Below are 16,337 nucleotides of genomic sequence, written 5' to 3' on the forward strand. Positions count from 1 at the left end.
CACTTGTTTTTCTGTTTTTTTCTTTCTTCGGTTGTCTTTTTTGGCTGCTGGACATGTGTTTTGTAGGTGACCTGTTTGTCTACATATTCGACATCTGAAGGCAGTGTTTTCATAGTCTAAACCTTGAGTCCAGCTCCTCTGTCTATGCTTCAGTTGAATCTGGTCTGGCAGCCCTTTGCTGAGATCTACTTCCACACATATCCGAGCATATGTGTATATTCTTTCCTCTAATCGCTGCGTGTCCCATTTGATGTAGCGTCCGATGGTATTTCCAATTCCAGCTAGAACTTGTTCAGTCCAGAGATGTATTGGTAGGTTGTGTAGTCGCACCCAAACTGGCATTTTGGTGACAACCATTGTGTTTGCGTCAAATTCTGGAAACCAGGGTGTGATGAATAGTCCTGTAGATCCCCAAAACCAAGGCCCTTCCTGCAGAACTGCGTCCCTGTCAGCTGCTGATAGGAAGTTTACTATAAAAAATCCTTTGGAACATAGATGTATTTCGCATTGCAAGGTCCAATTCGTGAAGATCCAGTGGAATAAATCCACTGGTTTGGGCCAAAAGTTGTTAAATCTGCATATTATTGCTTGCCTTTCATAAATATTGCAGTAATCCTCTGTTTCTGGTGTGTCTATGTTATATACTGGGGTATGATCCAGCTGATCCACAATGTATGGCCTGGCCCCCAACCCTGTTTGATTTGGTGTTGTTCCTTCTTTGTTTTTCCCTTGTAGGATGTCTTTGAAGGATGTGTTGCTTGGCTTTTTCCCTGCGTCTATACCACTTCCTTCAGCTCTGTAATTGTTCCTGCTATTGACAGATGCTCCCCCTCTCATTCTCAGATTGAGTATGATTGTTGATAGGGGTTTAATCTGGTATTCCCAGAGATATTTTGTATCTTGTAGAGCTCTGCCTTCATGAATCAGATTTTGAGATCTGATAGGGAATCCTAGTTGCTTCATGATCATTTCCTGTACTTGCTTAATAGTATCCGATTCTTTCACCCAAATAAACTTCGACTTTCCTTCAGGTAGTTTTATGAATACTTGGAATTCCCTTACCAGAGATCCAACTCTAGTTATCGATGGATCTGATGCTGTGATTTTGATCTGTGGCTTCTGCATGTCCCATATCGAAGGATGGGCAGCCAGATCTGATAGGCGGTGTGTCCGATTTGTCAAAAGGGACCGATCTGCCAAGCGAGGATCTAGTTTAATGAACCCAGATCTCGACCTGTGCGGATTCCCCTGGATCGATGCAGAGTAGGATCGATTTGCCCTAAAAATATCTAGATCCGATTGTCCAGGGCTCATACGGGTCAGGATGCCGCGTAAAGGTGGGAGTAACTCCCATGCAGGGCTCCCTGGAAGAATGGAAACCAGATCTGTACCAAATATGAGCAGATCAGCGGTCAGTTGTTCAAAAAAATAGATTTTTTCTCCATACCTTATACAAAATTTACGATTTTCCTTCCTGCGGGCTGCATAATTGCGGGAGATCCCTTCCTTGCCCGGCTTGTTCTCCTTGGCAACTATGGCCTGTAGGCCGCCTGTTGGATTGTCGTTCGAACCATTAGTTTCGATCCAGAGATAGTCGGCAGTCTTTTCCGGATCTTGGCGTACAGAGGGTTTCTTTAGTTCTGAAATCGCTTGAGTCGGGTGATGCAGTGGTGGGCGATCGGCGATGGCTCTGAGTCCTCCATATGCCAGCAATACCTCTGGATAGCTCAAGGAACAGGAGAGGCGAGAAGCCGAGGCCATCTCCGGAGTCGTTCTCGGATCTGTGATTTCCACGAAACCCTTCAAGAAATTCAAATTTTTCAATTACATACATTTTAATTAATCCAAAAATTAAATTTTTGAATTAATTTCCTCAAATTTTTGACTTTGACTTAACCCTAGGGATCAAAGGCTTAAAATTTAATGAAATAATTAATTTACCTTAGTCCCTAGACCTCTTAAAATATAATTTTTAAGGACCGACGAATTTTGCCTTCGGAGAATTTAAATTTACCTAGGACCTAAAATTTATTAAATTTCTGGCTTAGGATTAATTTTAGTCAGAAAATTTAATTAATTAACCTATGAGGGGATAAATTATTTTTCCAACCCTCAAAACACTTTACATCATAATGTTCACATTTTTACATCTCAAGGGAAAAACCCATTTGCAAAAGACCCTCACAGACTACCCAATTCTACGACACAAATATAATCCAGCAGACCAAGCAATTTGTAATAAAATAACCTAACCAAATAGTTAGGATTATTCCCAAATCACTTTTACATAGACTCGGTCTAGAACACTAGGACTTCCCTAAGATCCCAGTGACAAAATCCATTCCGTCTTTGGGGTAAGGCTGAAGGAAAACTTTGTCAACCATCCGAGAATGGATCGGTGAGACAAAAAACCTCCCAGAATGTAGATCGTCACCAGAAAAGTAGGTTTACCTAGGTGTAATTACATACATGACATGGATTTGTTGAGATTATTTACATTATACACATGCAAAATGGCTTTACATTATAAGATGATGATCAAGCTAATGATGATAGTTGGACGGCACAAAAACATCGATCAAGCACCATCACTTTTGCGAAAAAAGGGGGTGTACTGCTATGGGTCGTTGACACACAGTGGTCAACAATCCCAACAAGCCCAACTTGTGGGTATGATGCCAAATGGGGTATACTCTACAAAGACCAAGATAGGGTGAGCTACTACTCCAACCCTAAGGGTAACAGATAGGGGTGATACCCTGTTGTCCAAAATTCCCTCAACCCAAGGAGCCCTCTATCTCAATTCCTCACCATGGGAGCTCAGACAAGGGGGAAGAGTATGGCTCAGTGTCCTCGATTAGTGGTTCCCCTTATCAAGAGGGGTCACATCCAACAATCCAAGCTGCTCTCTAAAGACCAAGAACTTCCCTTTTGGCAAAGCCTTGGTGAGAATATCTGCAATCTTCTCATTTGTCAATATATAATGGAGTCGAACAGCTCTTCTTTGCACCATGTCTCTAATGAAGTGATATCAGATCTCTATGTGTTTGGACTTGTCATGAAACACGAGATTCTCTGCCAGATGGATCCTGTTGACCATTACCGGTCAACTGCCCATAGCAATACACCCCCTCTTTGCAAAAAGGGTAGCGCTTGATTGACATGTCCGTGCCATTCTACAGTCATCGACAGCTTGATCAATTTATGTTGTAAACCCAGTCTGCATGTATAATTTGTAAATAATCTTAGCAGATATGAGTCATGTCTGTAAATTGCCTAGGTGGACCTAATTTTCTAAGTCATAATCTACATTCCGGAAGGTTTTTCGTCTCACCGATCCATGATCGGCAGAGTTTTCCTTCAACCTAACCCCAAAGCCGGAATGGATTTTGTCATTAGAATTTTAGGAGAATCCTAGTGTGTTAATCTGCTAGATTATAGTTGTGTCGCTGTCAAATGGGTTTTCCCCCCTTGGGATGTAAAATTGTACAAGTCATGATGTAAAGTGTCTTGAGGGTTAGAAAATGTTTTGATCCCCTCATAAGTCCTAAGTCCTAGGTCCTAGGTGATTTTTCCAAAGGCTAAGTTCGAGGATCCATTTTAAGAAAAAAAAAAAAAATTAATTAAAAATTAAAAATTAAAAAATAATAATAATAATAATAAAAATAAAATAAATAAATAAATAATAATAATAATAAAATTATAAAATAAAGCAAAAACCCTAAAAAATAAAATAATAATATTTTGAGTAAATAAATGCAAAATTTCATTTTTTAATGAATTAACTAATTTGACGGATGAGATTAAGAGATATCTTGATTCTCATTGACGGTCGAGATCATTTCGACATGGATCACTCGAACTAGCCATTGGGATCTTTTCCTTTAAATAGGGTGCTAGGGGTCATTTGAGATCATTCGATCTGCGAGTCTTGTGCTGAAGAAGCTCTCTTGTAGTTCATTTTTTTTTGTGCAATAAAGAAGACTTTGGGGTTAAAAATCTTCCTGGTGTTACTCTTCTGAAAATGTTGTAAGATTGTTCTATATTTTCTGCATAATTTTATTTTCAGCAATTAATGATAGCTTAATGAAGATTGATCTAGGCACAGGTATCTTGTCTGATCTTTGGGGTTTGAATGATAGTTTAGATTCTGAAATATAGTGGCAGGTATCTCCATTTGATCGGGGTTTCACTATTGTTTTCTCCTTCTATGTTGATGGTTGATTTTAAGCTGTGCAGGAAATCCTTGTTTCAGATTATCGGGCGTTAGGGGAAGTTCTCGGCTGAACCAGCCAACTCCCAGGTTGTGTTTTCTGAAAGAGCCCAGCCAGTTCTTGATCCCGGGCTTATCATTCGAAATATATTTTTTATGAATGCATGCAGGGTTTTCTGAAGCGTTTTATATTAAAATTAAATTCTGATAATATTATTGTGATTATTGATAAATCTGGCTTCTGAAGAGCTTTCAGTTTGTAAATACTGTAAATTTTTGCTGGGTTTAGGGTTTTCAGTTTTTATTTTATGCACATATCATTTTCGGGTGATTTTTCATTCCAGGTTGCAGGGTTTCTGAAGATTTCCAAGGTTTATCTGCGTCGTTTTGCTGTCCAAGGGTTCCAAACATCAAGTGTTTTCAGATCTGGGGTTCCAAATTTTGCAGGTTTTTGTGTGCAGGTCTCAGTTCCATTGCTGTCTTTTTCTCTCCACAATCGTGGTCTAAGGCTCCATCATATATCCGCAGCAGCCCTCACGCATCTCTCTCCATATCTGCTGCTCTACCCATCACTGTTCAAGCCGCCATTTTGTTTTCAACCTCTGCTGAGAAGTGCGTGTCAGAACCAGCGTTTCTCTCACAATCATTTTCTTTCCCTTGGTGCTAATCAAGCTTCATCGACCTGCACTACAAGAAATTCAAAATTTTTTTTGGGCCGCCGACAGCAAGAGCGTGTCTCTTTCTCACGCAGGCCTGTCTCAAATTTCTGCGTTGAATGACAAATCCGAATCAATACGCCCAGAATTGATTCGCTGCATCTATCTCTTCATCAACGCTTGCAAAACTGTGAAATTTGTTTTAGTGCATGTATGTGTTAAGCCTCCGACCTGCAAACCACAGGCAGATCCGTTCATCACTTCAGCAAACCGGTTTTCTTCCTGCGTGTGGCTGCCACTAGGGAAAATTGCGTCGCCCTGCAAAACTCTTCAGGAAAATCTGTGTGGTTTCAATCTCCTGCAAGAGATCACGCCATTCTCTGCCTGCAAACACTCAGGAACTTTCGCTATCTGTGGTCTAAGTTTGCCGCCGTCAAACAAAAATTCGTTGCTACGCAGGCCAGTCGATCCTTATCACGCTAACAGTTCTGATTTTCATTTCTTTGTTCTGATATGTGCATGGACATGCTGTGTGTGAGCATCAGGTAAGAGAAGCATCGGTTTAGAAAACATTTTTCTCCAACGAACGCCGGGTAAAAAAATCCGATCTTAATCGAAAACGTTCCAATCAGCATGCTCAGGTGATTCTAACGTAGTTTCGGTTTCCTTTTTTTTTTTTTAAATAGCGTTGATCCCTTTAGATTTTTCGTTTCCCCTTTATAAAAATTCAAAAGAAATTCGATGCATTTTAGATTTTCTTTCATATTTATTTTTTTTCAAATTGTATTATTATCTTTAACTTAGGTTTAAGGTTTGAAATTTCTTTTAATTAGTTTTTGGGTTTTAGAATAATTTAAGCTTTTAGGATTTTAAAAAAGTATTGTTTAGATTTAGAATAGACGTTAACATTAGATTTTAATTTAGGAATTAATTTTTTTTAAGTTAAATAGTTTAAATTTTATTTACTTGTTAAATTTTAGTTTTATTTTAAATAATTTCATTTTTTTTAGATTTTATTAATTTAAAAAAAAAAAATCATACAAAATTTTAAATTTTAAAATCATAAAAATAATTTAAAAATATAAAAAGTCCCTTTAGTTAGGGTTTTGGTTAATTTTTTAGAACTAAATTTTAGTGTAGATTTAGATTTTTTAGTTTCATTTAGTTTTAATTTTTGTTTTAAATTTTTGTCCGAAAAATATATTTAGAAAAAAAAATAAAAAATAAAAAAAAATAAAAAAAATTTGTGGTAAATTTTTTCCAGATTCAGTTTTTCTTGGGACATTATCACGTCATATTTTTCATGATGGGGATTTAAGTTTTCAATTTATGCACACGAATGATCATCTTGAAGATTTATCTGGTTAATGATTCATGATTTGCGTGGTTGTTTAAAGCATTCATCTCTTCAAAAATTTTAGTTATTGGATATCGTCATTGAGCTTTGGTCATTATAAGAACTTTGTGGTTTTAACAGATATCTTGCACTGTTCTAGTTATTTGATGACAAATGATTGTTGTTCATGGTTTATATTTTTACATCATCTAGCAAGTAATCGTTTAAACATCAAACCCACAAGGCACTGGTCCATTAATTCAGCAAATCAATCTAGTGCTTGTTTCTTCGTGTCTCCCAACCCAGCTGGTTGACAGTGGGTCTTCATCACCTCATAGGGTCTACCCCCCTTAGCCGCGAGAGACAGGCTTAAACGGAGAGATCGGGGATCAGAGTGACAGCCCCCGGTCTGAGCGTTGTCGTGTCAATCTGTGCGACAACAGATCCCACTCTTGTTGTCGCAACATATCACTGTAGTGTCTAGGACTTGCTCAAATAGCTCTCCAAAGAGCTTCCTCAACCAAACTGCTTCACAACTAGCCATGCTAGCAGCAATATACTCTACCTCGACTTTTGCTTCTTGCTCATCCAAGATATCATGGCAGATCCAAGACTAAAATAACATCCTAACGTACTCTTCCTGTCGATAACATTTCCCGCCTAGTCAACATCAGTGTATCCAAGAGTCTAACATCTCCGGCAGAGTATCTCAAACCAGAAGTGATATCAGATCTCTATGTGTTTGGACTTGTCATGAAACACGAGATTCTCTGCCAGATGGATCCCACTCTTGTTGTCGCAATATATCACTGTAGTGTCTAGGACTTGCTCAAATAGCTCTCCAAAGAGCTTCCTCAACCAAACTGCTTCACAACTAGCCATGCTAGTAGCAATATACTCTACCTCGATGGTACTCAATGCTACAGACTTTTGCTTCTTGCTCATCCAAGATATCATGGCAGATCCAAGACTAAAACAACATCCTGACGTACTCTTCCTGTCGATAACATTTCCCGCCTAGTCAGCATCAGTGTATCCATGAAGTCGAACATCTCCGGCAGAGTATCTCAAACCAAGTGTAATCGTCCCCTGCAAATATCTCAAAATGTGTTTGGCAGCAATCCAATGTGCATGGAGAGGCTCGGTCATGAATTGACTCAACGTGTTCACTGCATAGCATATGTCCGGACAGGTGTTCACAAGGAACATTAGAGCCCTAATCAACTGTCTATACTCGGATGGATTTGCCAAATCGGGTCCTGCAACTTCTCCACATAACTTCTTGAAGTTCATTTCCATCGATGTGGGTAGGGACTTGCATTCTATCATTCCAAATCTTTCCAACAGCTTCACAACATATTTTCCTTGTGAAAGGAAAATCTCACCGGGCCTTTGCCACACCTCAAGGCCTAGAAAATAGTGCATGAGTCCAAGGTCCTTCATCTCGAATTCAGAGGATAGCTCTCTCTTACACTCGATCATCAGAGGCTCACTACTTGTCAGGAATAGATTGTCAACATATAAAACTAAAATCAGCGACATACTTTGGACTACCTTGAAGTAGAGGTTGGGATCGACATTGCTTCTTGTGAATCCCAGCTTCACCAAATAACTGTCTATGTGGGCGTACCATGCTCTTGGGGCTTGCTTCAAACCATACAATGCCTTCTTTAATCTACAAACATGTGTCTTTCGATCCTCTACTTCAAATCCCTATGGTTGCTCATTGTATACTTCTTCTTGTAACATGTCATGGAGGAATGTGGTCTTTACGTCCATCTGATAAAGGGTCCATCCTTGACTTGCGGAAAAGGCAACTATCGAAGGAATGGTTGTATATCAAGCCACAAGTGCAAATATATCATCATAATCTTCTCCCTCTTTCTGGAAGAATCCTTGAGCCACAAACGTTGCCTTGTATTTTTCAATGCTTCCGTCAATTCCATGTTTAATCTTGAATATCCACTTCGAAGTTACCACAGATTTCCCCTTCGATCTCGACACAACATCCCATACATCATTCTTCATAATGGATTCATATTCCTCGTCCATAGCATCTTTCCAAACTTGTTCTTTTACAGCTTCTTCGAATGTGGAAGGTTCAGCTTGAATCATAGTGCTCATGGTTGCAACATATCCCTGGTACCTGCATGGCTTCTTCCTTTCTCTAAATGATCTTCGGATGGGCACATGACTATCAGCATCCTAAAGAGTGTCATGGAGCCAAAGTGGTCTCTTCCTAGTAGGAGGATTACTAGGAGGAGAATCTAAGGGATCCATGGGCTCCATGGGATCATCAACAATATCAGTCTCGGATTCGGGCATGGACGGGCCATCCAAGATATCCATATCACCATTCTTCTCGGGAGGAGGAGGCGGAGGAAGGTCTCTTGCTTTTCCAAGAGCAACATCTTCATTGAATGTAACATCCCTGCTAATTTCGACCTTCCTTTGACCAGGAATATATATTCTAAATGCTTTAGAATTTTCACAATACCCAACAAACGTACATTTTCTTCCTGTAGCTTCCAATTTGTTCCTTTTGTCCTTCGGCACATGGAAATATACGGGACATCCAAATATGTAAAGATGACTAATGTTGGGCTTCACACCTATAAATACTTCTTCAGGAGTTTTGTTTTCCAAAGCTTGATGAGGCACCCTATTTTGAACATATATGGCAGCATGTGAAGCTTTGGCCCAAAGAAATTTAGGCAACTTTTGATCATGGAGCATCGCTCGAGTGGCTTCTACTATAGACTTGTTCTTCCTTTCAGCTAGACCATTTTGTTCGGGAGTATATGGCACAATTGTTTCCTTCTTGACACCTTCCTTTTTGCAAAAGTCAATGAATTCATTTGACATGTATTCTCCACCATTATCGGACCTAAATATTTTGATCTTCTTCCCAGTTTGATTTTCAACCAATGCTTTCAACTCTTAAATGTTTCAAAGGCTTCATCTTTATGCTTCAAATAGTATAACCATGTCTTCCTTGAAAAGTCATCAATGAATGTTATGTAGTAGAGATATTCGCTAATAGAGTGCATGGGCATCGGTCCACACATGTCGGAATGAATGAGATGGAGGATGTCATTGGTATTGTTTTCACTAGAGGGGAATGGTCCCCTTGTCATTTTCCACTAGCACATCCCGGACATACTCCATCATGTTGAGCTTGAACCTTTGGAATCCCTGAGACCAAGTTCTCCAATTTCAGAAGAGCATCATAATGAAGATGAGCCAACCTTTGGTGCCATAATTCACTTAGATGATTTGTATTATGAACCAATGCTAGTAATGGTCTTCCAGTGACCCTGTAGAGTCCTTCATATCTTGTTCCCAAAGTGAATGCATCTCTCATAAGTGATCCAACAGGCCAAGTAAGAACCTTTCCTTTGATGAAAGAAACCCTCATCCCTTTGTCTTCCAAAGCGGATATTGATACCAAATTCTTCTTTAACCCAGGCACATACATTACATCATGTAGTACAATAGATTCCCCAGAATTCAAATGAAATTTGACGGATCCAAAACCTTTAATGGGATGAGTGGAGTTGTCTCCAAGAATGATTTTCAAATTTGACTCCCTCTCTACCAAATTAGAGAGAACTTCCTTGTAACCAGAGAAGTGATGAGTGGACCCACTATCAACCAACCAACTATCCCACAAATCCAGAGGAGATGAACTAGTAAGAGCGGAAATAAGAATATATTCAGATTGATTCACAACATTACTTTCATACCTGGAGAATTTTGACTTCTTTTGTGGACGACAATCTTCTTCATGGTCACTTAGAGAATCTTCTCTTCTTCTATCATCTCTTCCATTGTGGTCATTCCTTCGGTCATCTCTCCTTTGATCATTCTTCTTGTTGTTTCTTCTAGTATTATAACATGGTCCATTGTTCGGTCATCTCTCCTTTGATCATTCTTCTTGTTGTTTCTTCTAGTATTATAACATGGTCCATTGTTCGGTCATCTCTCCTTTGATCATTCTTCTTGTTGTTTCTTCTAGTATTATAACATGGTCCATTGTTCTTCTTGGGGCAATCTCGAGCATAGTGCCCTTTCTTATGACAATTGTAGCATTCAATGTTCACATATTCCTTTCTTCCACCAGAATTTCAAGGAGGCTTTCTTAAATTTGATGGACCTCCTTTCCCTTTCTTCTTCTTGTCATGAGCGATGTATGCAGTAGGTTCTCCTTCTTCGTGCCTTTGAATCCTTCCTCTTTCTATCATCCTTGACTCTTCTTGAGTGAGCTTTCCAACAATTTCATCAAATGAAGGGAGAACATTTGTGTTTCTTATAGTAGTGATGATTGTTTCCCAAATAGGAGGGAGACCTTTTAGAGTCACGACCACTAGTTCCCTATCAGGCACAGCTTCTCCAACTCTTTGCAATTGATCTCTAATCCAAGAGATCCTCATTATGTAGGACTGTATGAACTCTCCTTTGTTCATCTTGGTGTCTTTGAGTTGATCTTTCAAGGTGAGTATTTCATTTATATTGTTGACCTCATAAATGTCGGCTACCTTATCATACATGTCTTTAGACCTTCTCAAGTTTCCAACATATGCAAGTAGATTATCTTGTAATCCATTAGCTATAATTTGTTTTGCTTTCAACTCACCTTTCTTGTGCTTGTTCTTGGCAGCAGCGGATGCATTCTCCGGAGGCCCGGGTACCTTCCCCTGAATGTAGTCCAAAACATCATAGTTATTAGCTATGATCTCCAACCTAACTTTCCATGCAGCAAAATCAGATGAGTCACCCAGCTTTGCATCACTCCTGAAGTAGGAAGTCATCTTAACTTTAACTAGATCGGTTCTTTCAACTTTCCAAAGATGAGTGCTTCAAGGCTTGTCTCCTTTTGGGCTTGTCCTTCACCTTAGCTCTGATACCATGTTAATTTTCAGATTGTTCTATGTTGTATCAATTACTTTAGCCCAATTCCAAACTTCAATTAGCAATATTTCCAATTACAATTAGTCTTTCCATTCATCAACAGTAATTGAAGATAGAACAATATATGCAATGACAAAGAAGACAATCAGCACATCAACAAGAGACACCAGATTTGGTCAAAGACCAGGGGAAAACCCCACTAGGGGGAAAACCCTTTGAAATTCTTCTTTTATTAGATTGTCATAAAATGTTCAACAGAGAGTACAATGAGCCCAATACAATATGATCAGCAATACAACCCAACAACTTCATAAACCAATTTACAATGGCAGAATATATCAAAGACAACTTGATTCAGACTTCAGACAGCTTCAGAAAATTTTGGATGATGGTCAACTGTAGTCAAACCCCTAACGCTCCATTCAAGTTAGCATGAGAGCATCTGTAGCTCCCAAACACTACCTTGGCCTTAGCATGCGTGAGTCTATGGACAATATTTCCCTCTGTTGTGCATTCGTCCGGAACAAAAACCCTAATTTTGTGCAAACTTCAGATTTGTGACTTCGGACCCTTGTATGACCTTTCCTATGTCGATCTTGTCGAACCAAATCAGATAGAAGAGAAGATGATGCTTGGATCAAGATGTGATGATGTCCAAATGAGTTTCTAGGTAACTTGTATTTATAGGCTTGTAGGGGTGTCGAACAATGTCCATTTAATGTTGATGCTGACCTGTCCAAGTGTGCATGACAGTGAAGCCGACCTAATCCAATATCCATGAGTGGGTGCACAAAATCAAAAACCAACTTCTGCATGTTCAAACGAGGTGATCTTTAGGTCGATTTTGGTCCTCTCGAAAAGAGGAACTCAATGCCATCATCATCTCCATCAAATGAGTAGTCCAAAGTGGAATTTGATTGCAATTGCATATTTTTAACAAGTACAAGGGTAGCTATAACAAAGGAAGCCCACACCTAGGTATATGAGCGTAGGAGAGAGCAAATTGTGGTAAATGAGTTACCCTGGCCTTTGTTTTTCTACCCTTTTTCATATGCCTTTTGCTTCTAATTGATTTTTCTTCATAATTGCTCGGGGCTCCAGGGGATGAGAGCACGATGTGTAATATATAGCAATGGATACCCCCTTAAGGTGGGGCAATTCATCGCCCATCGGGGGTTGGGACAATCATGGGTTCCATAATGATGGAGGGGGCTCATCTAGGGCCCATAGGAACCAGGTGATGGCCATGGATAAGGGGTAGAGCTCATGCTTGGCTTTTGCCCACATGCTAAATTTACATGTCCCAACCATCTTTTACATTTTATGGTGCATTTCCTATTGAGAGTGGCCAAACTATGCTTTTTCTTTTTGTTTTAGCTGCATCAACCTCCCGGCATCGTTCCAGGCCTGACCCAAGGTGTGGACAAGGGTAGTGGGAGGCTAACCCTATGTGGACCCAGTGAACACATGTGGACCCGGATGAGAAAAGAGATGAATGGGCCTAAAATAAGTGGAAGGGAGTGATGTATATGGTGTCGGGAAGCGAGACCACGCAACAAAAATCAGGATTTCCCAATGTTGTAGTTATCGTTATCGAGATATTATCGGCGAGGGGAAAAAATCAGAAAAAAATGGAAAAAAATCGTAAAAATCGGGAAATAATTGGGAAAAATTGTAAAATACAAAAATATTCATTTTTTTTCATTTTTTTTAATATCTAAAGCATCTACAACATAAAATAAATACATTGACACATAAATATGATAAAAAAACTAATATATAAGATGTGTAATATCATTTCTAGTGCTACATCACACATAACAGTGAATCATGTCCTGAATAGTAAGCCCTGACTCCTGAGTCCCAACTCAGCCTCAAAATATCAACAAAAAATATAACAATGTATCTCATATCATGGGTCATAATGTCATATACAATGAAATGAACCAAATAACTAAAATCTAATACTATTGATTTCCTCTGCCCCTCTTGCGAAAAAATGCAATAGCTTTCCCTTTCCCTCTAGATGTAGATGCCAGTGGAGTTGGCAGTGGACTCTGCTGTGATCTAAAAGCTAAAGAACTAGGAGCTACAAGAGGTAGACCACGTCCTCTACTAGTGACAGGGGTAGCCTGGGTAGGTTTTGTCACCTCCTCCTCCTGTTTCTCCTCCTCATCAAAAAATCGGAGGAAAAAAAAGTTCCAAAGATTTTTTCCCAAGTTATTGAGATTTTTTGTGAAAAAAAATTAACGTAAAAATCATGCGATAATATCGCCAAACTCAAAAAATCGCGATTTGCCGATAATATCGCGATTTTCGCAACACTAGGATTTCCCATGTAGTGCCAAGCCAACCCTAAAGCTAATGGCCAGTAAAGGAGATCCGACAAGACTAGGATACAAGGATAACCACAAAATCGGGCAATGGAGACAAGAGTACAGACCTAGCCCACTCTTTCCGCCAAATCCCCCCACCAATCCATGCCCAAAAGTGCCCATGACAAGTAAGAAAAATTACTCAACTATACCAATGAAAAGCCATACCTTCGGGGTCGAGAGGCCCACCTTCAAACATACAATCATAACAGGTGGGCAAGGGACCACATGGCTGGCTCAGGTGGTGGAGATAATGGCACATCGAACTATCTGGTGGCTACAAGGGGTTGTTGTCTACCGCCTTGCCCACATGGCTAGCTCAGGTGGTGGAGATAATGGCACATCGAACTATCTGGTGGCTACAAGGGGTTGTTGTCTACCGGCTAAGGACCATATAGTAAAAAAAAATCTCCTATATACACTACCCACGGGTGGTGGGTAATAGGCCTGAAAGAGTTTGATCCTCTCTCCTTTCCCCTCTTTTGTTGACTGTCATAAATAACCAGATCTGACGACTAATCTAAACAGTGGCATAATCAAAGTGTTAAACATCTCCAAATAAGCCTAATAACTCTAAGAAGTAACACACATCAACTAAGGGCTCAAATAACTTGTTTTTGTAAGCTTCTCATTCAAGTTTTGGGATTGATTACATGGTGAAGGCAATCTGATCTAATTTGTTTAAGTCTAAATGATATTATCATTGGTGAATTAATTGCATGGGTCTTGCATCTTGAGGATAGCTAGTTAGTTCGTTAACTTGTCTCTTCCATTCTTGCACTTTCATTGCTAAGATAATACCATTGTCCCTTTGCATTTTGCATCATTGCATTGGGTTTCTCTTGCATGAGCATCTCATTAGTAGTTGAATGCATTTGTTAGTCTTCTCTTGTATTGCATACCACTATTAGCAATCTCATCTGACCTTATGCTTATTGGTTTCAGTTACATTTGTGCTTAAGAGATAAATTGCAAATCTTTTCTTGTGCCTAATTGGTTCATGATTTAAGTGATAAGAAGATATTGCTCTCATTATGCTTAAAGTTGCTCTTGTTCCTAATTACATAAAAGGACTTAGATAAGATCTAATTGACACATTAATAAGATCTAATAAGCATCTTGGATAATGGGAATTGCTAATCTTGTTTCAATGAGATAAAGTGTTTTCTAAAGCACTCTATTAATCGCTCTTGTCATCTTGTGCTGAATATCATTGTGAGCATCTTGTTTTCAAGTAATTTAATCTTGATTGGAGCACTTAACATATTTAATAATTTCATTGAAGAAATCACTCATATCTTGCACCTTTATTATAGGTTAGAAGTGCATCGCTAAAATATACCTCCAAGCATAAGCTTGGTTGTAAGAGAGATAGTACCACCTTCCCCAAACAATTTAAGTCTACACCTTCATTCGCAGTTAACATAGGTGACCTTGCAGTTCTCTTGCGGGAAACCCCTTGTAGGAACAGACGCACCTAGGTGGTTAGAACCCCATGGGAGGTATTGTTAATGAGGCCTTAACCTCCTTCCTTTGGGCTTCTTTCTACAACTTGCGTTCGAGACTAGTTTCAAAAGAATTGAGAGGAAGGATTCACCTAGATAGGGTATCTAATCAAAATTAACCAAGATCTTGCATCTCACGTTAGATCTAGGTCCTGCACTTCATTAGGATAGAATTTGCATCCCGCAGCAACTGTTCATTCAGTAACTGTAGGTTCAATCTATATTGTGCAAGTAATTAATTTGAAGGGACTGGTCTCTCACTTATATCTTAAGAAATCTAATCTCGTTGTGCTTAATAATTTCACTTGCCGCTTAATTTTGAACAACGTTGCTTGGGCATTAAGTTGTGTCTCCTGGACTTGTTGGTTCCCAACAAGTTTCTCATCACCTCATTCATAGGGACTACCCCCATTAGCCTACATTTAGGAGACACTTAAATGGAGAGGGCAGGGATCAAAGTGACATTCTCCGCCCTGAGAGTTGTTGCAATTTTGTGTACAATTTGAGCAACAACAAGAGGTAACAAACTTCATTGTTATAAATTTAGTAATCCTAATACCTAGGTATACCACCCCTGAGTTGGAGAAAAGCCAACCAAAAGTGAAGAGATAGGTTGCTAAGGTGACGGTGGTGATCATCCTAGTAGTTCCCCCTCAGGTTGCACATTGTGGAATAGGGTTTTTATTATTAAGTGTGAATTAGGAAGGTCACAGGAATGACAATGAGAAGGAGTTGATAAAGAAATAAGATGTGTGCACATGACTTGAAAAAACCAAGTGAAAGGAAGAAGAACCACAACATCGTACAGAAAATTTACAACTTGACAAAATGCAGGAATTATCATGAAACTCTTTTTTCAGCTCAGTGTGTCTACATAAATATGTACAGGTGCCAATCAAAAAATGAGGTATGGTTCACTTTATACAATAACACTGCCTCCAATCATGATGATAACTCAATTCAAAATGGGGGCATCTTTATACACAAAGGTCCACATACACAACAAATGCAAGGTACAGCCATTCAAGCAACTAATCAAATTTCATCCCTAGGACTGCATAATGACCGTGTGAGTTAACTCATGACCCATTACATACGGTAAAAAAATACACCCATATATAATTATTAAGGGTTCCATTGACCACATGTTTAAGTCATTAAGGACAAATTAGACTCCAATACAAACTATAATGAAGTAACCAACTTGGGGCTGATAAAAGTGACTTGACAAATGAGGCAATCACTAATAATGGAGATTTTCTCTGATCTAAAGTTTTTCAAGTTAGTTGGGTGCAGTCCATGTCTAATGGAGCAGCCGCACATAAACTCTTGTTTTACAAA

At 39.2% G+C, this 16,337-nt stretch overlaps 1 protein-coding gene across 1 annotated transcript in view; it reads right to left on the minus strand.

Annotated features, from left to right (window-relative positions):
- Positions 1 to 16,337, minus strand: part of LOC149191476 (5'-3' exonuclease family protein) — a 407,948-nt gene that overhangs the window by 119,903 nt on the left and 271,708 nt on the right. The gene's annotated exons all lie outside the window — the stretch shown is intronic.

Source organism: Pinus tabuliformis, chromosome 2_2, assembly GCF_031772625.1.
Source record: "Pinus tabuliformis cultivar Carrire ecotype Pingquan chromosome 2_2, CPIR1, whole genome shotgun sequence".
Classification (NCBI taxonomy): Eukaryota; Viridiplantae; Streptophyta; class Pinopsida; order Pinales; family Pinaceae; genus Pinus; species Pinus tabuliformis.